The sequence below is a fragment of the Macaca mulatta genome, chromosome 6, assembly GCF_049350105.2.
Source record: "Macaca mulatta isolate MMU2019108-1 chromosome 6, T2T-MMU8v2.0, whole genome shotgun sequence".
NCBI lineage: Eukaryota > Metazoa > Chordata > Mammalia > Primates > Cercopithecidae > Macaca > Macaca mulatta.
The window spans coordinates 69,154,793-69,182,572 of NC_133411.1; the positions used below are offsets into that span (position 1 = coordinate 69,154,793).

Below are 27,780 nucleotides of genomic sequence, written 5' to 3' on the forward strand. Positions count from 1 at the left end.
CTTAGAAATTAAGAGGTGGATGTGAGTATTTTCCTCTGTCCTCCTTAAATGCTCTTGATTACAGTAATAAAAATGCTAAGCTCTATTGCCTCCTATTGGAGTGAAGGCTGCTGGAAACTCCTCATTCCCTGAAGATCCTAATTGTCGACGCTAGTGCATCTAAACAGGTGTTCTTTAGATTGCTTTTGCTAATGCCTTTTCACTGCAAAGATCAATTTAAATGTTGCTTTGAGCTAATTAGTTATTGCTTCTGTGTTCATCCAAATGTATATATTTGATTCTGTGTGCTGGATGTGGCATTACCCTCAAAGTCTCTAAGCTTATACAAGGTAGGTAATTTTTAACTTAGTTATTTGTCCTCTTCTATATTTTATACAAATATGCATATATTTCTTTTATTATTTAAAATGCCATCAGGTGTTGTGGCTCATGCTTGTAATCCTAACATTTTGGGAAGCTGAGGTGGGTGGATTGCTTGAGCCCAGGAGTTCGAGAGCAGCCTGGGCAACATGGCGAGACCACGTCTCCACCAAAAAGAATACAAAAATTAGCTGGGCATGGTGGTGCCCGCCTGTAGTCCCAGCTACTTGGGGGGCTGGGGTGGGAGGATCACTTGAGCCCAGGAGGTTAAGACTGCAGTAAGCCTAGACTGTGCCACTGCATTCCAGCCTGTGTGACAGAGCCAAACTCTGTCTCAAAAAAAAAAAAAAAAAAAAAAAAAGAAAGAAAAAGAGAAAGAAAAAAAAAAAGAAAAAAAGAAAAGGAAAACAAAATGAAATGCCTAGTTTAAACCTATATTAGAACGTCCAGCGTCATCTTTGGATGTCCTCTATCACCAAGCATGGTGTGTTATATAGAGTATGTGTTGAATGACTATATATGAAACAGATAAACTAATACCCTAACTTAAATGGCAAACAGATTAGATTTGTTGTCTCTAGGTGTTTTCGTTAGAGAATCCTTTAAATGTTGCCTAAACTTTCTGTGTCTATTCTGTTCTCTTTGCCTAGAATTTCCTCCATTTCATCTCTATTTGTGGAAATCTTGCCATTCATTCAAGATTCTCTTCAAATGCCAGTTTCTCCATGAAACCCAGCTTGCAGTCTTCAACCAGGTATCATGGAGTCATTCTTAGAACAAAGGATCTGGAAAGGGCCACGTCTAGTTTTCCAGATTCCACATTACTCCAGGTCTCTATTACCTTATCTGGTGGGTGTGCGGAGAACGTGAACTGACTAAAATGAGACAGAGGGTATACTCTGCTGAACCAAGTATGTTACCTAACTGATAGAAAGTGCTTAATGAACGATAAGTTTATAGTTTTGAAGAAGGATGTTTAAAAAATAGGGTACACCTGAACCTATTAATAAAAGTAATTTATGTGGCTCTTCGCATTATAGACATTTTGTACAGACATTTTGTGATTTCAAGAAAGGAAAAAGTGATAGGTATGAAATTGCAGGGAAAGAAAATTCCACCAACCCAAATCCAAAAGGGAATTCCTTGCCCAGCACAGCACAGCAGCTCACTCTCTGGTATTTCTGCCCCACACTGAGGAGAGACCCACAGGAGGAGCCTGTTTTGGGGGAGCTTTAGAACCTAGAAATTGTTTGTTCGGACTCTCCTTTTAGAGTCTTAGGATCTTGTCTAAGGTCACCTGGCTGAGGAGGAGCAGAGTCCAGCCAACAGGTCTCTTGAGTGCTGTTCCAGACATTTCTTCAGGCATAATTTAACATGTATCAGTTTATCCTTGAGTGTAAAGTACACTTCATGATTGAATGAGGGTAACTGGCTATTCATACTTCCCCACCCCCTTTCTTTTACTGCCTGTTTCTAAGCAGCAAAGTTGTGGTTCAGTGACTTCTGTCTGTATAATATGAAAACAGGGCACTCAGCCAATTTTGATGAGCTAACTATTTCCCTAAATTATCATGCCTAAGCAAAGGGCCCTCAACTCTGCTGTTCAACACTTATCATTGTATTTGGGGGATGAGTTGTACACAGGCATATCATCAGATAGCTGGGATATTCTATTTCAGATTGTCAAGCAGTGAAAAATTGTCGTTCTTAGAAATGACTGGCAATCCCCCTGCCTCATTTCTGCTATATTGAGTTAGGTAAAGAAAAAAAAAAAGACTTCAGTCTTTTTACAGATTTCTTGCTGAAAACACATGACAGAACTGTACATTTTCACTACAAATTGATGGAAAAATGAGCACTTCCAAATGCCTGAAAAACTTGGCAAAGGTCCCAATTAACAGAATGTGGCTAACACCTCAAAAAATAAAGCAAAATAAATGTTGCAGTGGGCATGAATGTTGCTTCAAGTGCTGGGTTGTTGGCTGGTTGCCTGGGGAGAGTGGGGCCAGGGCTTGCCAGCTGGCTGAGCCACATGCCTATAAAGGATGCAGTCAGCTTACACCTTGGCAAACTACAATTTTGATGGAAATCTTAGAGGTCAGCAGACATTCTCCCTAGTAAAGTTATGTTGGCTCAGGTCATTGTTTTTATTTGAGTGAAGAAAATATCTTAATGGCCATAATTCATAGGACCAAGTCATTACCCTGATCTAAACCAGAGTTCGTTACTGGATCTGAATAGGTAGATATACCCTAAAGAAGGCACAGGATGTAATTGAAGGTGGCACTTTCATCTAATCCCCAAGTTCAACCAGTCATGCCACTGAAGCACACCAACTGGCTGGTGAGCAAGCACATATCTGCCCAAAAGTCCCACTCAACAGCCATTGTTTTCAAACTCTGAGCTCCAAAGCTACCACTATCCTATTCTCTGATGCTCATTCATACTCTGCTTTGTGTAGTTGTTGTTTTGTTTCTTTTTCATAGATCTGAAGGCAGTATCTCCAAAATAGCCAGCTTAGTGCTTTTTAGTGAAGGAAAGAACTGCAGAGAGAGATTCTAGATTTCAGAGTCCATACTGAAAATTATAGCCATTAATATTTTTAATTGACAAAATACCCATCAGTCTCCCAATGCATTTGTTGTTGTTGTTTTTAAATGGTCTAAATTGATTCTAATATTTATTCTTCTAAATATTAGAATCAATATTGGTATGGAAAATAGCCAAAATAATACTGTGAACAAATTTAAAAGACAACTATAGATTGGAAAAACATTTGCAATACTGTGTATGTAACCAGCAAAGGGTCAATATCCTTACTACATACAAGTGGACAAAGAAAATGATATAAGAACTTACAGAGGAAGAAATAACTATTTCACATGCAAAAGCATTTTCAACCTTACTAGTAATCAAAAACTACAAATGACAGCCAAATGCCTCTAACCTGTCATATAAGGAAAAATCAGAGTTGTCCTGAGTGGTTATTTGACACTTTGATACACTACCCATGACAATGCAAAATGATACCACCTTTTGGAGGAACAAATTGTCTTTCTCTCTCTTTCTCTCTCTCTCTCTCTCTGTATCTATCTATCTATATAGATTCAGGATCACTATATATATATATGTGTGTGTGTTTGTATATATACAGAGAGACTGTCATATAATACATATATATGACCTCTATGTGTGCAGATATATATATACTGCAGAATATATATATGTGTGTATATATATGTGTGTATATATATGTGTGTGTGTGTATATATATGTGTGTGTGTATATATATGTGTGTGTGTGTATATATATATATTCTGCAGAAACCCATCCCAAGGGAACAATCAGATGAGTGTGTAATGGTTTATGTGCAAGCAAATTGGAAAGAGCCTAAATCTTGGCCAACAGAGGACTAATCAAATGAGGTAAACTACATCCATATTATTATGCAGCCATTGTATTTGTAAGAGTATGATCATTTTTTGGAAAAATGTACTTATATATACATATATATGTTTACATATTTTTATATATATACACATATACTTATGCACATATATGTTTACATCTTCATGATAGCTATGATTTATGCCCTCGAGAGTGGTTTTCATATGAATGGATTGATTGAACTTAGTTTTCTGATAATAAATATGAGGGTTTTGTTCAAACGTGCTTAATGTTTTTTAGAGACTGGTCTCGGTCTATTGCCCAGGCTAGAGCACAGTGGTGCAATCACAGCTCACAGCAACCTGCAACTCCACGGCTCACACAATCCTCCCATCTCAGGCTCCTGAATAGATGGGAGCGTGTGCCACCATTCCTGACTAATTTTTGTTTTGTTTTGTTTTGGAGAGACAAGGGTCTCCCTATATTGCCTAGGCTGGTTTTGAACTCCTAGCCTCAGGCAATCCTCCTGCCTTGGCCTCCCAAACTCCTAGGATTATGAACGTGAGCCACCATGCCCAGCCCAAACATACGTATAAAATTTTTAACCGTAAAGACTTAATGGAGCTCACGTATTTGGATATGAGGAATAGAACAGAGGACTTGAAAGAGAACTCTTATTGATGCTTACATGAATACTGCAATAATGAATGCATTGTTTTTTCTTTGCCAGATATCAGCCTAGTTAAGGTCTTTAGATTTAAATATTAGTCAGTTTGAGAAATGGATATACACATACTAATAAGGAAGCTGAATTAGATGAAAACTAACAAGTTTTCCATGCTTTAGACTGACTGCATTACAAGTATACACAAGTGACCCTTGACTGATTTACCCCTCAGTTGGATATTGAGGGATCATTAGAATTCTAGAACTGATTGTATAATTTCAGATATATGGAAGAGGGAAAACTGATGAAGTGAAGAATAGTAAGAGAGCAGGTTAAAAGGAAACTGTAAAGAAGTAAGAAAAAAAATACTTTTTTAATGCTATAAAGTTAGTTGGTAGAGGATAGTTTACAATTATTAAAGTTGAATATAGTAAATCAAATTACCATTAATATTTGTGAGCACATGGTTGTGAAAAGATGGATGAAATGACTAGCTAACTGTCTTTTTAATAAGACTATTGGTAATAGAATCAGTTGTGGTTCATTATTAACTGTATTAACAGAAAATTAGCCTACATGAGCGCTTAAAAATGTGAGGTTGTTTTAATAGACCGTGGTCCCTTATCAACACATGTAAAACTTAAAGGTTTATAAACCATTTCCCTTCCCAGAACTAAACTAGATTAGATGATCAATTAATGGCTAAAATGTTATTATATCTCTTTTTAATATTTCTTGTTAAAAACTTAAATATTCCTGATTCAACTTGTGCTTCTATTTGCCTAATATAATTTGGTCATAATTGGTTTCATTTTGATTGTCTTTACATTTGGGGTACTTATTATCTTTTCTCTCATCCACTGGGAATGCCAAGCACCAATTTTTGCTACTTAGCAAGTCAGTGAGGAGCTTCCCACTGAGTGCCTTAATTATTGTTAATTGAATATTGTAAATGATTTTTCAGGATAACCATCCTGGCAATTCACATAGCATTTTTCTCAGTTAGCAAAAGTTAAAGCACCAAGTGTCCCTTCTACCCCTTACCGTATAGTCATCAAAACCAGTATCAGCAGTAACCAGTTCCTGCACAAACGAGTCTTCTCTTTTCAAATGTCACATCATGTATATGCTTCATATGGCATTTAGAACATGGTGGCTGCTCAATGAATATTAAACGACAGCTGTCCTTTTATATAGAAGGAGTCGCAGTTCCAGTCTGAGAGGGAACATTCAATTTCACTTTCCAGAGCTCTCACGGTTCATCTCATGTCGCATGGCATGCCTGGTACCCCAGGGTAGCACTCACCCATTGTCAGGCTCCAGGACCAAGCTTTCTAGAACTTTTTACTGCTCTATCATCAAAATGAAGCAAAAAAGTAGTAAATAAAGAGCTTCAGAAGATCTGAGAGTATTGGAAATGCTACAGGCAAAAAACTGGAGTGACTGAGCCAGCCTTCTTAAGTACTTCTTGCCTTACAATACACAATAAAAAAGAAATGAGAAATGTATGATCTGCCTTTTCAGCTTTCCAACTATGTCTCCAACTTTGGAGGGGGCTGGGGGCTAAGGCTTCAGAGGAATGAAGTTGTGTTGGAGGTTGGTTTCAGCCACATAAAATTTTGCCTTCTTAATAATTTGTTTTCTGGCCCAGTCAATGAAATTTCAACCACTGCTATGAAATCAAGACCAGAAGAAGCCTTGAGACATAATTTAGCATCTTCTTCCCTATCAGGGCAGCCCACAGATGAACACAGAAAGAAGAGAATCTGTCTCTTTTGAGAGACAGACTTCCACAGGGTGGGCTTATAACCTCTTCTATAAATGACATTTTCTGCCTGGACTTTCCTCTTATATGTAGCCACTTGCTATTAAGTTTGACAGGTCTTAGATTTAGAAACAAATTCAAGGCCCACTGTCTTAGTCCCTTCCCACTATTATAACAATATACCTTAGACTAGATAATTTGTAAACAACAGAAATTTATGGCTCACAGTTCTGGAGGCTGGGAAGTCCAAGATCAAGGCACTAGCAGAGTCAGTATCTGGTGAGGGCTGCACTCTCTGCTTCAAAGACGGTTCCTCCTTGTTGCATCCTTATGTGGTGGAAGGGGAGAACAAGCTGCCTTAGTCCTCTTTTATAAGGGCACTAATCCCATTTATGAGGGCTCTGCCCTTATGGCCCAATCACCTCCTAAAGGCCTCACTGCTTAATACTGTTTCAATGGGGATCAGGTTTTAACATATGAATTTGGGGAGTGGTGGGGCATACAAACATTTAGACAATAGCACCTACTTTTAGCAATTTTCTAATGTTGAGTGTTATAGACTACTTGGTACTAATTTTGTCCCTGTGAAATAGGGACAAATTCTCTTTTTTTTCCCCATTTGCCTACATTTCTCAACTATTTGGTCCTTTTATATTGTACATAGTTGTGTAAGTCATCTCAAATCTTTTGTTGTAGAGATAGGTAAGAATTAATACATGATTGAATGAATAAAATAATAAAACATGCCCTCAGGCTGCAGTTTAAGGGCATTTTTGCTGGTTCTGAAGGAAAGCTGGTCCTCATTAGTAATCAGAGCCTGCCTGTGCCTCAGCCCTTTCTGATGAGCAATGCTCTGACCACACCCTTTTGCCTCCCACCCATCATCTGCTTTGGTGAATTGGACCGGTGGTGGGCACCTGACCTAAGGGCCACCGTTGCATTGGCCAGACAATGGTCTAAAATGCAACCTGACTCCAGTAGGTGAACTGGGCCAATCAGAGTCATGCTCCTGAGAGCTTAAGTCCACCAAGAATATGCTAGGTTGTAGCACTGAGCTGAAACTGAAGGGTCTTGGTTGGAGAGAGGCCCAAGAGGCTATAATGAATGCCATGTGTAAGCTGGTTATGAGGGAGCAGAAGCCATGAGGAAGCCAAGAAACTGGTCAGAAAGGAGAGAAGGATGAGTCAGGGTGGCCCCAGAGAGAGATGGGAGAACAGCCAGACCCAGAGCTGCCATTGTTTCTGGAGGTTTCCATATCTGCCCAGTCCAGAGCTTCTCCTGGTAAATCTCCCATTTTTCCAAGGTGACCTGAGAGAGTCTATATTGTTTGCAGTCAGGAGTCTTGCTCTGTGTCAAAATATTTTCTTTTCTTCCTGTTTTCTCTCAATTATAAAGTTTTTACCTGCTCACTTAGGGCTTTTCTGTTTTTCCAATAAGGTATAAAAATTATTGTCTCGTAGAATGATGTTTGGGAACAGAGGTTTAATAGAAACCAAACAGAAAAGAATAATTATTCCCATCTACTTGTCTCCAAATAAATACTGGATTAAAAATTCTAAATATTTATGGAAGGAGATTCCCTAACTTTCTTCAATGTCTTGTTTAATCTTCTCACAAGTAGGAGAACTTATCTGCCCTGAGGCTGCACTGTCTAATATTTGCAGATACTGAGCTTTTCCCCCTCCTTTTCTACTTGCTTTGGGTAGAATATCTGGCTTTTGACTTCAATGCAATTCTTGGGCAAGTGATTTCCTTCTCTGGGGCTCAGTGCCATAGACTGGAGACCTATTTGTCTGGGAGGAATGGGAGGGGACTATCAGCCTGTTTTAATATATTAGGTAGCTGAATTTTAAACTTTGCACATGGTCAAACTGACACCCAGTGCCAGAGAGATCCAGAATTTTTGGTCATTCCATCTCCTACAAGGGAAGACTGGTGACTAGCATGACGAAAATGTAGATCTCATGAGGGTTTTGCCATCATGACATGTCTTACGTCACTATATTAGCCACTCTCTCTCATTTATTGGCGTTCCCTTGAGCTTTTAGAAATATGTAAACATATAAACCCTTAGAAATATGTAACATTCCTACGTTTTCATTACTTTCACATTCTTTGGGCCTAGGATACCCACCTGCTACACAGAGTTCATAACTTTAAATAATTCATGAATTTGTCAGTGTCTGGTTTCTTTTGTAATCATCCTAATGACAAAATTCACTATACAGCAAATCAAATCAGCTGTGCATCATCCAATTTGATCATCAGCTGAAAGTATCAGAACTTTTCCCTTTGAATATGTGTGGATGCTGATGTTTCAAGAAATATAATTCAGAATCACTATGTGATATACTTGGACTATAGGTAGTGCCTATTAATGGTGGCTAGATTTGCCAGCTCATTCTTAGCTTTATGAACAGTTAAGGCTTGCTCTGCTGAGGAGTTCGTGGTGTTAATATCTCACTTACTTTCCATAGGAGAACCCTAGTTGCTTAATGGTACTGGTGTATAGAAACATTCTGGATATTCATGCCTCTAAGTGTCCCATGGTGTTTTCATTCTTTTTAGCTGAAGTATCCTCCCTTTTCTGTGCACCTTTCAAGACCCAGCTGACATCTCCCCTCCTTCCTGAATTCTTTTCTGACCTTTCCAGCCCCCCATGATCTCCAGTTCTTTCAAATTTCGACAGCCTTAGCCATCCATACCAGCTTACCTCTTTATGACAAGCTGCAGTGGATAGCTTCCTGCTGTTTAGCAGGTCATCCCCTCAGCCAAATCACATCCTTTGAAATGGGCAGAGACCATGGCCTTTACCATGGCTTTATACTCTACACACCTTGCATGACCACATTCATCTTGATTCGAGAAAATATTGTTTGGTTGATTCACTTCAATTCTATTTTCTTTGCACGTGGAAAAGCAATATGAGGCCCAGTCACCATCACTTCTGTAGGAAAAGCTAGAGGGGCCACAAACCTTTCAATAGTTCTGTAAAAGAACCCTTATTCACCTAGAAACTATATTGCAGTAGGGCAGCCTGGAGAGAGGGCAGGCAGACTCCCAATTCTTCCTAACCTTGCTTCATTAAGTCATTCTAAGGGAATGTCCAAATGCTCTGACACGTTCATATTCAAATGAAAGTATAAAACCCCCTCCAAAATAAAACCAAAATGATTTTTTTCCATTATCCTCTAGTGTGGCCAAGTGAGCACTGAACACAGTGAAATTGCCTAATATTGATACTGTGGTGTTGTTATCGCTCCTCTCCTTCCTAGCTCACAGGAGGAAATTGCAGTGACATTTAAAAAGTGCTCTATCATGATTTGAGTTGAATTATAACTAGAAGACCTTCTTATTCTCAATTTTTACATATTCGGAATGTCAAAGATGCAAAATTACTTTTACCATGCCGTTCAACGGCTCCATGATTTTTGACAATTAAGGTTACTGCGGCATTGCTTACAACCAGTAGGCTTGAGTTTGTAAAGCAAGCCCTATTAAGACTGGCTAATTTAAAAAAAAAAAAAAAAAAAAAGACTGGCTAATTTCCCCTAAGCCCCACGACTGCAAATTAGGTTGCTGCCACTAGGGTTTTCACATGACTCAACTGTTCTCCAAGCTCTCTCTGCTGAGGCAAAGCATTTAGCACACAATGCAGTCAATACCTTCAAATGAGATAATGAGTGTGAATGGGCTTGGAAGTGTCCCCCTCACTGCAGGGGACCTAGCTCTGACAGCTATGATCAGAGAATAGCAAAGACTGTTGTAGTCCTCAGCCAGCCTGAAGGACTCCAAGGCAGAGGAAAAGAACTCTAAGACCATCCATTTCTGTATTACTGCCCCTATGGCTATTCCACATAGTGGTCCAGGAGGCAGGGCAGAGAACCTGGAAGTGGGGGGGCACCAGGAAGTAGTCACATCCAAGTAGGGAGCACAGCAAATGCTCAAGTCCCAGCTGCAGTTCCTGCCCAGGGTGGGCATCAATGAGGACAGGCTGGAGAAATGCAAATTCTGGACTGGCTTGGTCACTGCTGTTCTGTTCTGGTGAACTCTCCTTTGAAGGCCTCTTGCACCACCGGCCCTGGGGCACATCTGCAATTGTTAAGACAGCACAATTCAGAACTGCCTTACGCCAAACTGCAGGAGCAGAAAAATGAGAAGAACTGATGAAAGGGAATCAGAAGCCTTGGATGACCTCTACATGCAGTGGGATACCACAGCTGGCTCGTGAGAACCAGATATTGCTTCCCAACTCTATGTTCAACGATGTTAGGTTGATACCCTGAGATCATTCTTTATTGGGATAGTTACACCATAGAAGTTGGCAAAGAATAAAAATCAGTGTTGTGGGTTTTCACCCCCCAGAGAGCCACCACTACATATCTGCCACATCAGCCATAAGAGTCTGGGTTAATTTTTTAACTTTCCCAAATCTTACATGATACTTATTTCACAGGGCTACTGGTGTAAATAAGATAATTAGTTTGGAATTTCTCTGTAAGATGACAGTTTGTACTAGTTGAAATAAAAGTTAAAGTTTTAATATTTATAAAAGTAAAACATATAATAATCATCTTTTTTTCTTAAAGCATTTTTTTCAAAATTTTTTTTATTTTCATAGGTTTTTGGGGAAGAGATGGTATTTGGTTACCTGAGTAAGTTCTTTAGTGGTGATTTGTGAGATTTTGGTGCACCCGTCACCTGAGTTGTATATGCTGAACCCAATTTGTAGCCTTTTATCCCTCACCCACCCTCCCACCCTTTCTCCCTGAGTACCCAAAGTCCATTGTATCATTCTTATGCCTTTGCATTCTCATAGCTTAGCTCACACTTATGAGTGAAAACATACGAAAAACATACAATAACAATCGTTAATTATAAGCTTCTGATATGATGTAGGACAAGATTTTAGAAAGTGTAACACTTAGGAAGCAGCGTATTTGTGTAAGTTAAAGCTTTACATACAAGTTACAATACTCTTAACTCAAATTGGTTTCAACAATGAAGTGAGTTCATTGTCACCTAGACTAAAAAGGCCAAATAGAGTGCTAGCTTAATACAGCCAGCTGAATTCAGAGTCAAGGCTTAATCTAGCAGCTCAGACAGTGTCATCGTAGAGTGGATGACTGTGTGTCCCTGTTTGCCCAGAACAGTTCTGTTTATGCCTACTGTTCCGGCATCCTGTCTGGTTTAGCTTTGTCCTGCCCTTTTTCATTCTCAGAATTGTCCTGGTTTAGAAGATAAATGATATGTTTACTTAACCCAGGTTTGCTTTCTCTGCCCAGTTGTTTTGTGTTGGCAAGCTTCACCCGCAGGCATCACATGATACATTTTCCCCACCCACTCCCTGTAGCTCCAGCCTCTTTCCATATTGGTAGCAAAGTATCTGTAGCAGCCCCAGACCTCACACCCTTACAAGAGCCAATCTAGTGAGACTGAAAATCTCTTCCAACGGTTCCCATCCAAGTGCTGGGGTTCACTGTCTCTCACTGTTCCAGTTTAGGTCATGTGGCCATTTCATCCAGGAAAATTGATGGACCTAGTCAATCATGCTCATGTCGAGAGTGAGTTTAAAATAATTCTACACAAATCACAGAGTTGAGTATTAGGAAGAGGTGAATCTCCCCAAGGAAGAGTCAATGATCACTGGCAGTAGAAGAAGTGAATGAATCCCAGGAGATAAGGAGAGTGCTCCAGGCCAAGGCAGAACAGTGACAGTGCTGGAGGAGGAACCAGTTGACCTGGCTTGTAGCCTTTCCACTAACTGGTGTTGGGACGGTGGACAAGCCTTTGCATGCCTTGGGCCTCAGTTTCCTGATGGCTAAAGTGGAAAGGTAGACTAGAGGACTCCGAAGGTTCCAGTTTGCTCTGAATGTTTCAGTTTCATGTATGGCTATGTTCTCTCATTAGTCTTCAGGGTTATCAACCACAGGTTTATTTTCTTACCTGATTTTCTCAGTAGGACTAAATAGAACTCTCCTTGGCTTTGTTTCTAATGCTAGAAACCTTCCAACTCTGGTAGAGATTTGAAATATGCCATTGCTCCTATTAACTAAGTCATATTCTTTAACCAGCCAACTTTCCCCCACAGTTTACAACTTCTGTCAGACACAGGGAAGATTTGCTTTTCATTTTTTCCTTGTGAACAAAACAAGTCATTAAAAAAATGTATATCATGGTTTCCTTGCAGTTGTATTTCATCCTGGATTTCTTAAATCAAGAAATTGACTAACATAATGGCTGAATGAATAAGACACGGCAGCAATGAATGACTGTCTTTAGCAAACTGAGAGGGAGTCTCATTATTTAAGTGTTCCTGGTTATATTAAGTGGAGCAAAAGGCTTGGAATCAAAAGTGAGAGAAATAGGCAGCCAAGTCAAAAACGCCACCAAGCTGTAAATAAAATATGAAACTAGCTTAGAAAGGGAGCATTATTTCGAAGTCCAACACTGATATATGGTCCATAATTGTGGGACGTTTGTAAAAGGTGACATGACACCTGTCAATTATCCACAGCAGCCAGGAAATGTAGATTACATGAATAATTCACCAACCCAGTGCCCTTTGTTGTTAAGCTGTCTCAGCCCAGTTCCATAAAATAACTGCTGATATGAAAGAAGAAAAAAATATGTTTAAGTTGCAAAAGCCTTATGTTACACGCGGAAACGTTTTCAAGGCAGCTTCATCATATGACTATGTTCCAGTTAGCACCGTTGGCTAAATAATTAACATGTGAGCCTTTATCAGGTGTAACAAAGGAGGGGGCTAGGACTCTGGAAACTTTATATGTTCCCTTTGTGGTGGGTGGGAGGTGGGGGTGTCGCATAAGAGAATCTTCAGTATCAGAAACACATCACTATATATGTCATAATTTTCTCACCCTCCCAAACAGCCCACAGTCTTTTAAAGAGGCTAAGTCTGTGTTTTTGTTTTGGAATCACGGAATTACAGAATAATCAATTTCATAGGTCACTTAGAGATCACCTAGTCCAGTGGTTTTTAGAAGCCAACAGAAATTTTTCTTCTGAGAAGGTTTTATGTGAAAATATAAAATATAAGACAGATGAAAGTGGAGCCGTTTTTGTTGCCCTTGGGGTGGTGGCGAGCAGGATTATAGAGGATGGCAGGAAACTGCCTGGTCAGCAGCCCCTACTCTGCACCCCACTCCCCACCCTTTCCCAAGCACCTACAAGGATCCAACTGTGCCATTTTGTAGATGAGAAAACTGAGGCTCCTTGAAGTGGCAAAGGGGCTCTCTGAAGTCCCAGAACGAGGCGGAGGCAGAGCTGGGACTGGAAGCAAGACTGCTGATTTCCATGCAACACACATACATGTGTATCACTATAAGTACAGCTTGTCTACACAGCCATGGGAGCCGCCAGGATTTGGAGAAATACCAGTTCTGCAGCTCCCAGGACCGCACAAGAGAGCATGTGACATGAAAACAACTGACTCTTTCATTTGTAGCCTGGGCCCAGGCAGCCTGATACCTATACCCACCCCGCTCTTTCCCCACACCCTTGCTGGCTACAGGGCCAGGGTCAGAGGTCATGGGCCAGGTGGAAGGTGGGGCCTTGGAATGCCCAGGGGACTGGGCAGGCAGCCACAGGTAACCAGAGCCAGCCATCTAATCCATCTGCTTCCCTGGGCTGTTGTGAGAAAAAGCCTCATTGGAGAGACCTACCAAAGTGGCTGCTTCCAGGAGCAAATCCAGCCACACTGTGGAGAAAGATTTTCTTGCCCCTACAAGGTGGTTCATTCCTTGTAACTTCCTTCCTTCAAAATGAAGTTTCCAGCAGACAAAGAGAACAAAAAAGAGGTCTGTTTCACATGGTTTACAAGGAAAAGAACACCTTGTAGATAAAGTACAGCCTTTCCCATTTTTCAGAAGCAAATGAGAGTTTCTTTCTCGTTTGAGGCTTATTTGCAGCCAAGGTTTGGCTTTGTTTTTGAAAGTTTGGAGAAGGTTACATTCCTGTGTATACCCACTGGGTGCAGGTGCTTTGGCATAGGTTTTCTCTAATATTTGCTGTTTTTCTCCAACTGTCCCAACTGGTAGTTTACAGTATTTCAGCTCTTTCAGAGGCCAACTTACAGGGAAATGCATGAAAAGGGAACTGAGTTTCTGATTCAGGTGAAAGGCAATTGTAATTTCAAGGCTCTCTGCGTGTATCTCTGTGCAATCAGTCATTACTTTTAAAATGAACAACATTATATTTAGTCTATGCAGAAATAATAACAAACTGCTGGTTTCATTGTGAAGATCTGAAGTTGAAAACTTCATGTTTTAACGTTGACCATTCCAACGAGCTTTTAAAACAGGAGACACTGAACATCTTGACATTACAGCTGCACTGAGACTGATTCTCCTGTGCGTATGTCACAGGATCCCTTTGACAGCGTGGCTGAGAGGGTTTCTTTCAACAAATGGAGGTAATTATTAAAAGAATCAATGATTACCTAAGCCAATTAATGCCTTTTCTAATAATGCTGAAATGTCTCCCAAGAATAGTCTGGAAAACTCTTTCAGAGTAACAGATTGGTGGAGCTGGAGCGGTAGAGTGTGAGTCCTGGCAAACGGATGGATGTCGCTGAACCTTGGCTTTCTTATTTGTAATTTGAGTGCCATGCTGATAGCAGCAGTCCCCACTTCACAGGAAAGCTGGGCACATTAGGGCTACCTTGTCTGCCTGGAAAAACCCTTGACCAGTTGGGTCGTAGCCTGGGTTCCCAGAAAGCTGGGGCCAAGGCAAAGGCCTACCTGTTCTGTATTGTGGATGTTACCCCCAGGAGCTGGATGAGAGACAGGGAGCCAAGCAGGGAAGGAAGCAGAGCCTGTTCCACGCCATATTGGCAAGTCGGCTACTACTTAGGGTTGTCATGTTTAGCAAATACAACCACCAAACACCCAGTTAACTTTGAATTTTGGATACATGACAAAGAATTTTTCACTCTTCATATGGACCAGACAGTATTTGGGGCATACTAATACTTAAAAATCATTTGTTTTTTGTCTGATATCTGAAGTTAACAGGGCATCCTGGATTTTATCTGGCAACCCTGCCAGGGCAACTTGTGATGGGTTGCCGGACCTTGTGGGACTGTCTGAGATGCCGAGCGAAATCAGTCTTGGGATCCATCCATTTGTTCTAGGACATTAACTTCTCAAAGCACTTGTGGATTGCTCATGGCAGGGCGATGAGTGGGCTCCTGTTCCACTCTGCAATGCCCAGTGAGAAGCCTGCGGTGAGGCATTGTCAAGTTGCTCCAGTGTGAGGTTGATCAGAGGCAGGCGCAAGACAGCAGAGGGTGTGTAAGAAGCATGCACAAATAGTGAAGTGTAGCAATTGAGAACACAGATCTTAGATCCACAGTGCTTGTGTTCAAATCCCAGATCTGCTGCTTATTAAGGCAGATCATCAAAAGTTTCCAGGTCTCGGTTTCCTCATTTTTAAAATGGGCATCATAATAATGCTCGCATAGTAGGATTGTGATGAGGATTATAAACACATATATATCTCTTAGAATGGTCCTTGGGACATTCTAGGTGTTTGCAGTTATTATTCTGAGAGTAGTAGATATCAACCACTGTAACTTGGCAGGCTGGTGTATCTTGAACACCTGACAACTAAGTGTGCTGCCAGATTTTGATCAATGTCTAGAATATATTTTTCCCATAAAGGAGGCTAAACATTATCATCACCTTGTGGGTTTGGTTGTTCTTCAGCACTAAGAAGAATTCTATTGCTCCCTAGCTGCAGTCTTTCATGTAATCAAGAGGAAAAGCTTTTCATGCCCCATTGAACATGTGGTCTTCCTTTGGAACCAGCTCGATGCCGTGAACTTCCCACATCTCCCTCTCAGCCAGTCCCACAGCTGCCTCTAAGCCAGTACCCTCTGTCCTGAGCCAAAAGGTTGCTTAGCTTGACACTCTTGGCTAACATTGAGGTGACCATATGTATCCGCAGTTGTAGCAAAAATATGTCTTACATATTGATCAGAAGACAAAACCATATATATCTCCATATACCAACATTAACAGCAAGTTTCTTCAGTTCTCTGAAACTTGCTTCTTTGGCCCAGTGTTCTTAATTTGTTAATTTATCAAGAAATTATAAAATTTGAAAGTGGGCCTCAAACACAAAATTGCTGAAAAATGCTGGCTTAAACAGCCACTTGAGCAGCGCTCCTTTCACAAAGTTGTCCTCCCACTGTTTGTAGGGTTAGGAGCTGACCCCTCCATGCTCTTGTAAAACCAGTAACAGACTTAAGTCATAGCCCTGTTTGCCAGCCACCAAATGGCTTGCTTGCAGGTCTGTTTCCCTGAGACTGTTGAGCTCTTTAAGGTCGGGGCTGCATATACTCATCCTTGTGTCTGTAACCCATAGCCCATACTTGGCACAGGGTGGCCAGCAGGGCTGGTCCCTCTGAGAAATACAGTAAGCATAGTGCCTGGACTCACAGTGCTTTTTAGGGGCCCAAGAAAATGTTTTCCTTTGTTTTGTTTTCGTGTGTGTGTGTGGGTGTTTGGTTTTTGTGTGTGTGTGTGTGTGTGAGACAGGGTCTCTATCTGTTGTCCAGGTTGGAGTACAGTAGTCCAGCCTCAGCTCACTGCAGCCTTGACCTCCTCAGCTAAGGCAATCCTCCCACCTCAGCCTCCTGAGTAGCTGGGACTACAGGTGTGAATCACCATCCCTAGCTAAAGAAAATGTTTTAATTTCTTTTTTTTAATTATTATTATACTTTAAGTTCTAGGGTACATGTGCATAACGTGCGGGTTTGTTACATATGTATACTTGTGCCATGTTGGTGTGCTGCACCCATCAACTCGTCAGCACCCATCAACTCATCATTTACATCAGGTATAACTCCCAATGCAATCCCTCCCCCGTCCCCCTTCCCCATGATAGGCCCCGGTGTGTGATGTTCCCCTACCTGAGTCCAAGTGATCTCATTGTTCAGTTCCCACCTATGAGTGAGAACATGCGGTGTTTGGTTTTCTGTTCCTGCGATAGTTTGCTGAGAATGATGGTTTCCAGCTGCATCCATGTCCCTACAAAGGACACAAACTCATCCTTTTTTATGGCTGCATAGTATTCCATGGTGTATATGTGCCACATTTTCTTAATCCAGTCTGTCACTGATGGACATTTGGGTTGATTCCAAGTCTTTGCTATTGTGAATAGTGCCGCAATAAACATACATGTGCATGTGTCTTTATAGCAGCATGATTTATAATCCTTTGGGTATATACCCAGTAATGGGATGGCTGGGTCATATGGTGCTTCTAGTTCTAGATCCTTGAGGAATCACCATACTGTTTTCCATAATGGTTGAACTAGTTTACAATCCCACCAACAGTGTAAAAGTGTTCCTATTTCTCCACATCCTCTCCAGCACCTGTTGTTTCCTGACTTTTTAATGATTGCCATTCTAACTGGTGTGAGATGGTATCTCATTGTGGTTTTGATTTGTATTTCTCTGATGGATAAAAGAAAGGGCCGGGCGTGGTGGCTCATGCCTGTAGTCCTAGCACCTTGGGAGGCTGAGGCGGGTGGATCACGAGGTCAGGAGATCAAAACTATCCTGGCTAACACAGTGAAACCCTGTCTCTACTAAAAAAATACGAAAAAATTAGCCGGGCGTGGTGGCGGGTGCCTGTAGTCCCAGCTACTGGGGACGCTGAGACAGGAGAAGGGTGTGAACCCAGGAGGCAAGAGCTTGCAGTGAGCCGAGATTGCGCCACTGAACTCCAGCCTGGGTGACAGAATAAGACTCCGTCTCAAATAAAAAAGAAAAAAAGAAAAGAAAAGAAAAAAAAGTGAACTGTTAAGACAGAAGAAAATGTTTCAATTTTTCCTCACATTAGAAAAAATGAAATTTTTAGGACCCACAAAATCTATTAAGCTATTTTAATTTTTCTAATGGAGGAAGGGGCCCAAGAAGGCAAAGGTCCTAGGACCCACAAAAGTCACAGTGTGGTCCTGGCGTTGAAGGAATAAGTAAACAAACAAATGAGTATGTAATAGCTGTTAAAAATGCACTGCAAATGATAAAGTACCATGAAAACATGGCTGGTTAGTAAAAGCTGACAATTTTATTGCTGTTTTAGACTTATCCTGCCCTTTAGGACATTATACTCTAAGGAGTTTACTTTTTTTTTATTGAAAATTTTTCTTAGTCATGTCTATATTTTCTTCCTCTGACATAAAATCTTCCAGTGACTTTTTGTGAAGATATTTGGGTGTTGATAGGAAGATAGCAGTGAATGCACAGAATATGAAGTCTCCACTAACCAGAAGAGACGTCCTGATATTCCAGTATCCCACACTTAAAATGAACCCACTGCATGAAAAGCTCAATTCCTACAGAAGGTAGACCAACGGGACTGTTTTTGTTTTGTTTTGTTTTTGTTTTTGTTTTCTCTTCTTTTTCGTCATCTTTTTTTTTTTTTTTTTTAAATAAGACAGAGTCTTGCTCTGTTGCCCAGGCTGGAGTGCAGTGGCGTGCTCTCTGAGTGCAGTGGCACAGCCTCGGCTCACTGCAACCTCTGCCTCCCGGGTTCAAGCTATTCTCCTGCCTCAGCCTCCCAAGTAGTAGCTGGGATATAGGTGTGAACCACCATGACAGGCTTTTTTTTTCTTCAGAGTCTTATTCTGTCACCCAGCTGGAGTGCAGTGGCACCATCTCAGCAGAGATGGGGTTTCACCATGTTGGCCAGGCTGGTTTTGAACTCCTGACCTCAGGTGATCCACATGCCTCGGCCTCCCAAAGTGCAGGGATTACAGGCATGAGCCACTGTGCCCAGCTGGGGACTATTATTTTTACAAAAAAAAAAAAAAAAAAAAAAAAAGGGGGATCTATAAGCCTTAACTCTCATGTATGTATTATTAACACTCTCCAGCCATGGTTCTCCTCTGAAAAAAAAAAAAAGAATTCAAGCATTTCTGAGGGGATCTGGGGCTATAGTCCATCCTTTGAGTTGGTTGATGACAGATGAATCTCAGCACCTTCTGTTTTGGAAAATACAAATGCTGGAGTTGCTCCAGCTCATGAGATCTTCCAAGGGGTTCTGAGGCTGTTCTGACCTGGACAGTGCTCGAGGAGATGATACCCTAGGCTTCCTCACTTTACCAAAGAGAATCCAGGCACATCCTTTTCTTGCAGTCTTGAAGGGCCTAACTGTCTAAGAAAGAATCTTCACTCCGTGAAATGGTTATCAGTAGAATTCTTTAAAATACGAGTTCTCGTAGTACATTAAAACATGAGAGTACAAAATGACAACAAGTGGTGGACTTAAGGAAAGGATTTATTTTTCCTTTTCTTCCTCTTCTGTGTTTTCTGCATGTGGCTAGAGTGGTCTTACACAAATAAATGAACAAGATAATTTATGGAGCCCCAAGCCCTGCTCAAAGCATGCTATATATGTTATTTCCTTTAAGGAGAGAAATTAAATGTGATTTCCAAACGTTTTGTGGAGTAATTGAGGAAGACGTTGTTGTCTACCTACAACATTGGGACAAAAACACAGTGAGCTATAATAGAAAACCTGCCACGTTATTTCCTTCCTGTTTCAGTTCTTGACTTGTGTGTTCTAGGCCAGGCTTCCCCATGGTGTGGTTTTCATTTGGTGCAGAGTAGAGAAGAGTGCTTGTGAAAACACACTGTGTAGAGAATGCACGAACAGGCTTCCTGGAAGTGAGCAGCCAGAGTGGACGGCGAGAGCAGCAAAGGGTAACTACCACCTTGTGACTGTCCCCAGGCAAGCTGCATTCTAGGCATCTTCTATCATGAACAAATGTCATGATGGCCAACTTTTGGGGAAAGCTCCTGTGTGCTAGGTATTATTCCAGGTGATTTTATGTTTATTCGCTGATTTAATCTTCCCAGTACACTAATATAGTAGGTCCTATTATTATCACTTTAGAAGTGAGGATACTTGGTTAGAGAGAAGGTCAGTATCTTGGTCAAGATCATCGAACTAGTAAGGCATATACAAGCTTGGAACCCTGGAAGCGAAACCCCAGGGTTATGGAGCATAATATAAGGCTCACAGCCATTCCAAGAAGTAGAGTTTTTCATTATCCCCATTTGACTTGTGGAGAACATGAGATTTAGACTAGATAAGTAACTTTCTCAAGGTTATCTCGTTAGTAAATAGCAGTACTGAGAAGTTTACGCAAGCAGCAGGCCACTGAGTCAATGTGTTGAATCATTTCAACACACAGAGTCTCCACATTCAGAATGGCGCCTCCAGCCTGTTTGCTGAAAATGGATATAATAGTGACAGAGAGCCTGGAGAGCAGAGAAAGGAGAGGAAATGATGCATGTGGGACAGGGCCGGGAGGAGAGAAGAGGCTTTGTGGAAGACAGGAGAAAGGGAAAGGGGAACGGTGCTATGCTTTGTGGAGCAATAGTGGAGATAGTGCAGCTTTCCAGGACACAAGGAGAGAAAACAAATCAGAAAATGGGTAAGTCAGAGAGATTTAACAGAAGCTTGGGGCTAGGGGAGAAGGCACTGGAAGTGGAAAGAAAGAGAAGGTGAACAAATGATAGAGGCTACAGTACAAATGTCTGGGTGAGTCCAAACCACCAGCTTACAGAAGGCCAGTGTTGGGTGGGTGAGGTGAGAGCTCACCATGCACCCAGATATCCTGCGGTTGTGTGCAGAAGATCACACACTGCAGCACTAGGCAGCCCTGTCTTCATGAGGGTCACACACATGTGAGGATTGTAAGATGAGGCCCTTGGGGCTCTGTTCACAACAAAAACATTGTATGAGCCTTTTACACATGACTCAGTGTGTATTGTGTGTCTGATTGAAAAAAGATCAGCTTTACCTACAAGTGCTAACATGTTGACCGAGTTGAAAGGAGTGCACAATTACATAAGGAAATAAAAATACCAGGGGGACAAGCAGTTTACCACCTTGTATGGGACATGCTGAATCTCCAGAGGAAAAGTGCCAGGTGACTCCTTTGCCAACTGTGAGAATAGCTGTGGTTGGACTGGGTGTTTGTTTTGTTTTGTTTTTACCCCAGTGTTTGGCACAGAGTCCTGAACACCAAGTGAGGCCCCTGAACCCTGCTTGACACCAGATTGCATTTTCTAATGTCATTCCTGTTTCACTTCATTTGAAAAGGACTGGATAACAACAAAAGAAAAAGGGAAAGAGTAATTAAATTTTGTTGTATTGGAAAAGTTTATGTGCTAAGCCTGCAAAAAATAGAGTGTAATGGTTAAAAGTAAAGATTTTAGGGCTAGACATAGGTTGAAGCCTTAGCTCCATCATGACTCAGCTGTGGGGCCTTTGGCTAGTTACTCGAAGTCTCTGAGCCTTAATTTTTTCCTCTATAAAATGGGCATAACAATAGTACCAACCTCAGAAAGTTCATGTGAGAACATGTGAGAGAATACAGGCAAATAGCTTGGCTTAGAACCTGGCACATGATGCCCAGCCAGTGTTGGCAAATATTATACGTAAAGACGGGAAGATCCCTTCCCCCAGTTTGCTCAAGGGAGGTGATATGGTTTGGCTGTGTCCCCCCGCAGATCTCATCTTGAATTCCCACATGTTGTGGGAGGGACTTGGTAGGAGGTAATTGAATCATGGGGGCAGGTCTTTCCTGTGCTGTTCTCATGATAGTGAATAAGTCACATGAGAGCTGATGGTTCTATAGGGGGAGTTTTCCCACACAAACTGTTTCTTTGCCTGCTGCCATCCACCTAAGATGTGACTTGCCCCTCGACTTCCACCATGGTTGTGAGGCTTTCCCAGCCACATGGAGCTGTAAGTCCATTAAACCTCTTTCCTTTGTAAATTGCCCAGTCTTGGATATGTCTTTATCAGCAGCACGAAAACGGCTAAGGAGGCTAAGGCTGAAACAAAAGTTTGGCAAGGTGGAAGCTCTTTGAAAAGTACCTACTAATATCTGTTTTATACTGTATGTAGTGTGGCATAGTAAAAACAATATTGGATGAGGAAGTAAAAGATGTGGATTCTGGTCTCTGGACCCTCATTTTTCCATCATTTAATAAGTAGGCTAAATTAAGCCCCATTTAATATTCCTTTCGGCTCTGGCATTCTGTGACTCCAGTGCCCATTCATTCCCCTGCCTACCTGCAGCAGGAAGGCTGGACAGTCTCCCATTCCCTGCTGGCCTTGCAGAGATCTAGCTGATTAACTTGAAAAAGAAAAGAAAGAAAGCCCTCACACATACCTGGGAATATATCCCAGGTACTTTAAGTGAAAAGAAAGATAAGTTGAAGTACTATGTGTAATTCTAATATATAAACATTCTATAATACTTTTGAAAATATAGATTTGGTAGAAACTATCTTTTAGGCAGGATTGAAGGAAATTTTACTTTAGACTTTACACATTTCTATATTGTTTGAATCTCATACTGTGAGCAAGTTTCATTTGATAATCAAGATAATAATAAAGATGTAAAAAATAAAATTAAACATGTTCATTATAGAAAATTTGGAAGAAAAAAAGAGAAACATCAATTACAGTCCATCCCAACTTAGAAATATTGCCATTAACTTTCTAATTGATATCCTTTCAGTCTTTTTTCTATGTGTGTGTATTACCTGGAACTATACATGTATATTCATAAAATATAATCATATTGCCCATGCTGTTTTAAAACTTTCTTCACTTAACAATATATTGTTTATATTTTTCCGTATCATTAAAGTTTCTTCTACAGTCTACAGCACGATTTTAATGATGGCTTGTTTTTCCATCATGTATGTGGCCAACCTTTTATGCTGCACATTTTGGCTGTTCCCAGTTTCCCCTTTGTAGTATTGACAGGCTTTTGGAGAATAATGAAACACTGAAATGTTTGGCTTGGTTTCCCTCTTGGGTAGAGTCTGCTGCTCAGTCTTTTCTTCTTCCTCTTTGTATCCTTTAGCTTTTGGGTGGAGGCCCAGAGAGCTCCACAAGGGGTGATGTGTGTTTAAGAAACTCAGCTAAAGAAACAAACTGATTGCAAAGAACTCTGAACCTAGGGTGTTGGGGAAATGCTGAGCATTGTAATTGGCCTAATGCTACTCCCGTGAGAGATGCCATCTCCCTAGGCCTCCAAAGTTCTGGCAGGGATTTTAACTCTTCTCATCCAGCTGATGACAGACAAATATTCATCACTTTAACAGTTAGGTGCAACTCCCAAAATGTTTCCTCAAGTCCTTCAAACACTCACTGCAAATGCTTACCACCCCATCTCTGAAGATGGAAAAGCAAGTGCGGTGACATCTGCAAACCAGGACAGTGGGCTTTAGGATTCATCGGAAAAGAGAGGCTCTTCGACAGTGCTGGACCTTGCTCCCTGAGCCAGGCTGTGGGTCCAGTGGTGACTCAAGAAGGAATGCCACTGACAAGCCACAGGCATGCCAGAGAATTACTCAGCACATGCCAACAAGTAACCTCATATGAGAATCAAACGCCAGCCAATCTGTGAACGCTTTGCGTAACAGCATATTTGGATTTGGGGCTTAGTTTTCAGGCTTGAGTTTCACGTGTGCCTGAGCATACTCCCAGCCTCCCAGGGCCCCTTCTGTGTGCCCTGCCTCTGCTTGCAAGTGCAAAAAGCAGTTCTCCCAAGAGCCAGGGCTCAGCTCTCCCCTGGAGGTAACGCAGACCTCTGCCAGGGATCAGCTGTCTCTAATCTGGCTGTGCCCCTCTTTCTGGCCAGTGCTACAACTTCATATGCTGTTTCTTACCAACAGGTCAGCAATGTGGGTGACAGATGCTTCTTTTTGCTGTTGGAACACTTCATATTCATCTCTGGTATTGTTACGGCCTTCAACATACCTTACCAACAAGAGAGGTTTGTTGACTGATGACAGCAGATATAACAAAATCTAACTAGCGACGGCTGTAAGAATTGGCAAAGCATTACTGCATCAACAGGTATGTGGACTATCTAAGAGCCCCAGAAAGGACAAAGAAAGAAGTTTACAGATTCTGATGCCCCTTACTACTGTATCCGGCCTTTCTCCTGGTGGTATGGTGAGAGTTGACAGTTTGGTGGATTTAATTTAGGATCTATATTAGGATAAGATACACTCTGTTTTCCTACACAAATTTGCTGCAGAATGGCAGCCACAGTCTGGGACCCCCTTGAGCTTGAGGCTAAATGACCTGGTGGCCCACCCTTCTCATCTGTACCACCTTTAATATGTCATCGTTTCCTCAAGGCCTGGGTTTTGTTCACTTAGGGTGATATTGAACATGAAGTTTTCAAACAGCAATACCTTGAGTGACAGACAAGGGCTAGTTAATGATCTCATTCATAATTCATCCCGTGAAGGAACCATTTACACTCAAACTCCAAGCAGGAAGAAAATATTCCCATTAGTTAGGGCTTTTTAAATGCTTCTGCCTTTGCCACAGTGCTGAGAGAAAACTGTGGTCTTCAGTAGTAAGGGCATATGGCTGCAAACAGAGTGCCCAGGTTAGAGACACCAAGAGCTGCAGCATCACTCAGCAATAGCTATTTCAGAGGGATGCAAAGCCTTCCCTGGGAAAAAGTTGAACAGGACTCAGTGCCAAAACACAGCACTTTCAAAAAGAAATGAATTTCTAATTAAACATCCTGAAGACAGAAGCTGACATGTCATTGCAGAGCTAATAATAAGACCTCCTGAAATGTTCAAAAGTTCTCCAGAGTAGGTGTGAACAATTACATTTCCCTCTCTCTGTCAGTGAAGGGTTACCACCAGTTCTTTAAGAAAGAAAAACTGAAGGTTAGTATCTGAAAGTATTGAATAATGTGCTTATTACTATGTGTGGGTTTAGATATTCTCCAAAAAAAAATCCCTTTTCCTTCCAAAATTAAAAAGAACCCCTCTAACTTTTGTTAACTGTAAATAGAATCTTTTTTTAAAAGAAAGAATCCTTACTGCATGTCTAAAACTCGTGGCTGAAAAAAAGTAGAGGATGTCCAGCCTAAGAAGCTGTCAGCATTTTTTTTGTAGCACTCGATATAGCTGCAAGTCAAGGTCCTCATGAAAGTGAAAGTTTTCTTTCAAAGTTGAAAACGTACTACTTGCATTTTACAAGCTCAAGAGTAAAGCACAATAATTATCAGTGCTTTATTGGTAGTTCTAAGCCTCCAAAATGTCAATAAGTTGAATCTAAACTATCTTTGTACAAGAACATAAAACATAGCCTCAGGTGATAAAAATTTAAGGAAAGGATAAATTTGGTGAATTCCCTGCACAGTTCATAATAGAGATTAGTCAACCCACGTTACAAAGATAATTTTTGAGACGAGGTATCACTCTGTTGCCCCGACTGGAGGGCAGTGCTGCCATCATAGCTCACTGCTGCCTTCAACTTCTGGGTTCAAGGGATCCTTCCTACTCTATCTCCCGAGTAGCTGGGATTACAGGAAAGAGCCACCATACCCGTTTGATTTTTTAAAAAAGAAATTTTTGTGGACACAGGTCTTGCTATGTTGCCCAAGCTGATCTCAAACTCCTGTACTCAAACAAGCCCCCAAGTTACAAAGACAATTTTTAACGGTTTAAGAGGTTTGCTTCAAAGAGCTATTTCTTTTCTTTTCTTTTCTTTTCTTTTCTTTTCTTTCTTTCTTTTCAGAGACAGGATCTCACTCTGTCACCCAGGCAGGAGTGAAGTTGGCTGGATCATAGCTCCCTGCAGCTTTGAACTCCTGGGCTTAAAGGATCCTTCCGCCTCAGCCTCCCAAGTGGCGGGACTCTAAGCGCACACCATCACAATCGACTACTTAAAACCATTTTTTTGTTGTTGTTGTTAGAGACAAGGTCTCACTATGTTGCTCAGGTTGGTCTCCAACTCCTGGGCTCAAGCAATCCTCCTGCCTCAGCCTCTCCAGTAGCTGGAATTACCGGCGCAAGCCACCACACTGGCTAAAGAGCTCTTTCTTTTATGTAAATTATATGAAGATTGCAAAAAGGTTTTAAGTCAGACTACATGTAAAAACCCCTTAAGCTCAAACTCACCAGCAGGACTGTGGGGCTTGGAGCTAAAGCCCAGGTGCTTTGCCCTCTGCTGCTGACTTCGGTTGCTGGCTGGGAAGGATCCATTTCCAGGAGGGACCCAGCAGAACCTCGGAGCCGCACGTCCCTAATAGGCAAATATGAGCCTGCCTCTGCTCCTTAAGGATGGGGCTACTCCGCTTCGCCACCGCTGCCTGGAGTTCCTTGTCTGAGATAGGCAGGGCGTGGTGCCCCAGGTCATCTCCCAGGCATGCTTGCCCCATGAGCAGCGCTGTGAGTGTGTACTCAAGGCAATCCAAGGTTCAACGTCATACCATTGTCCTTAACAGAACCCTACAAACATGTAGTGGCCAAGGCATGGTGCATCCTGCCTCTTCCTCTGCTATTTATCTGCCTTTTTTTTTTTTTTAAACTTTAACTTGGTCTCCTCCTATTTATTGGGCAATCCCCTAGATTCTAGGGAACCAATATATTTAATTTTTCTAATCTACAGGTTAATAAGGACTCTATCTTCCCTAATCAGAGCCACAAGATGAACTTTCTCAACCCATCCTGTTTAAGGAAAAGAAGGTGTTGGCTGAGTCACGTGAGTGTCTGTTTACACCCTAACAGCATACAGGGTACATACACGGAGCAGCACTCCTCCCCACTGGGAAGGCTGTACTCCATATTCATGTGTCAAGTGATGTAAAGGTTGCCATGGTTATAATCTCTGTTTAGTCAATAGTGTGTGTGTGTGTGTGTGTGTGTGTGTGTGTGTGTGTGTGTGTGGCGGGGGAATCACCCCAATGGGCGTATTGCAATTTAGAGGAATCCCTGGGTACTTTTAAAGTATTGAATCACAATTTACATTTTTAAAAGTGTTGTCAATGACAGCATATTGGTTGCCATTTCTTGAAAACTCTTCTTTGTAGAAGACCTTATGTATGCCAAGAACATCATTTCTGCCTCCTTATGTGAAACTTTATTTCCTACATTTAGGATTCATTAGGATTATCTAAGATAAGTGTTGGCAAGGGGGGAGAAACATGAAAATCATGAGGGTGAATGTGGGAAAGGGATGAGGGAAGGTGAGCTTAATTATTTCAAAGATAATAATGAGTGAGGGTCCCAACCCCCACACTGTGGGAGGCCAAGGTGGGAAGATTGTTTGAATACAGGAGTTTTAGATCAGCTTGGGCAACATAGCCAGACCTGTGTCTACAAAAATTTCTTTTTAAAAATATCAAACAGATATGGTGGCTCTTTCCTGTAATCCCAACTACTCAAGAGACAGAGTAGGAAGGACCCCTGGAGCCCAGGAGTTCAAGGCTGCCGTGAGCTATGATGGCAGCACTGCCCTCCAGCCGGGGAAACAGAGTGATACCTTGTCTCAAAAAACAAACAAACAAACAAAAGAATAAAAATAGAAGTGTCAATAATTCCTACTCTTCTTGGTCCGCCACCTTCTTGCCTTGGTGACTTTTGAATCCCCCATCCCTCAGTTTTCTCATCTGTAAAATTGGAAGGATAACAGGGAGTTGCGGGGTCTACTGGGTTGCTCACAGGCATTTAGAGCACTCTCTGGCACATAGTGAGCACTCTTTAAATGCACCCACTCTTATTCAT

At 41.5% G+C, this 27,780-nt stretch overlaps 2 long non-coding RNA genes across 2 annotated transcripts; one reads left to right on the forward strand and one right to left on the reverse strand.

Annotated features, from left to right (window-relative positions):
• Window positions 1–25,448, forward strand: LOC144341435 (uncharacterized). Its single transcript, XR_013418359.1, has 3 exons — window positions 1–329; window positions 1,011–1,114; window positions 23,917–25,448. It is a non-coding gene; the product is annotated as an uncharacterized LOC144341435 (long non-coding RNA).
• On the reverse strand, window positions 4,189–26,589 carry LOC144341436 (uncharacterized). The gene is made up of 2 exons (XR_013418360.1): window positions 26,176–26,589; window positions 4,189–10,271 (listed from the first exon to the last, which is right to left on the reverse strand). It is a non-coding gene; the product is annotated as an uncharacterized LOC144341436 (long non-coding RNA).
• Window positions 26,590–27,780: the final 1,191 nt, after the last annotated feature.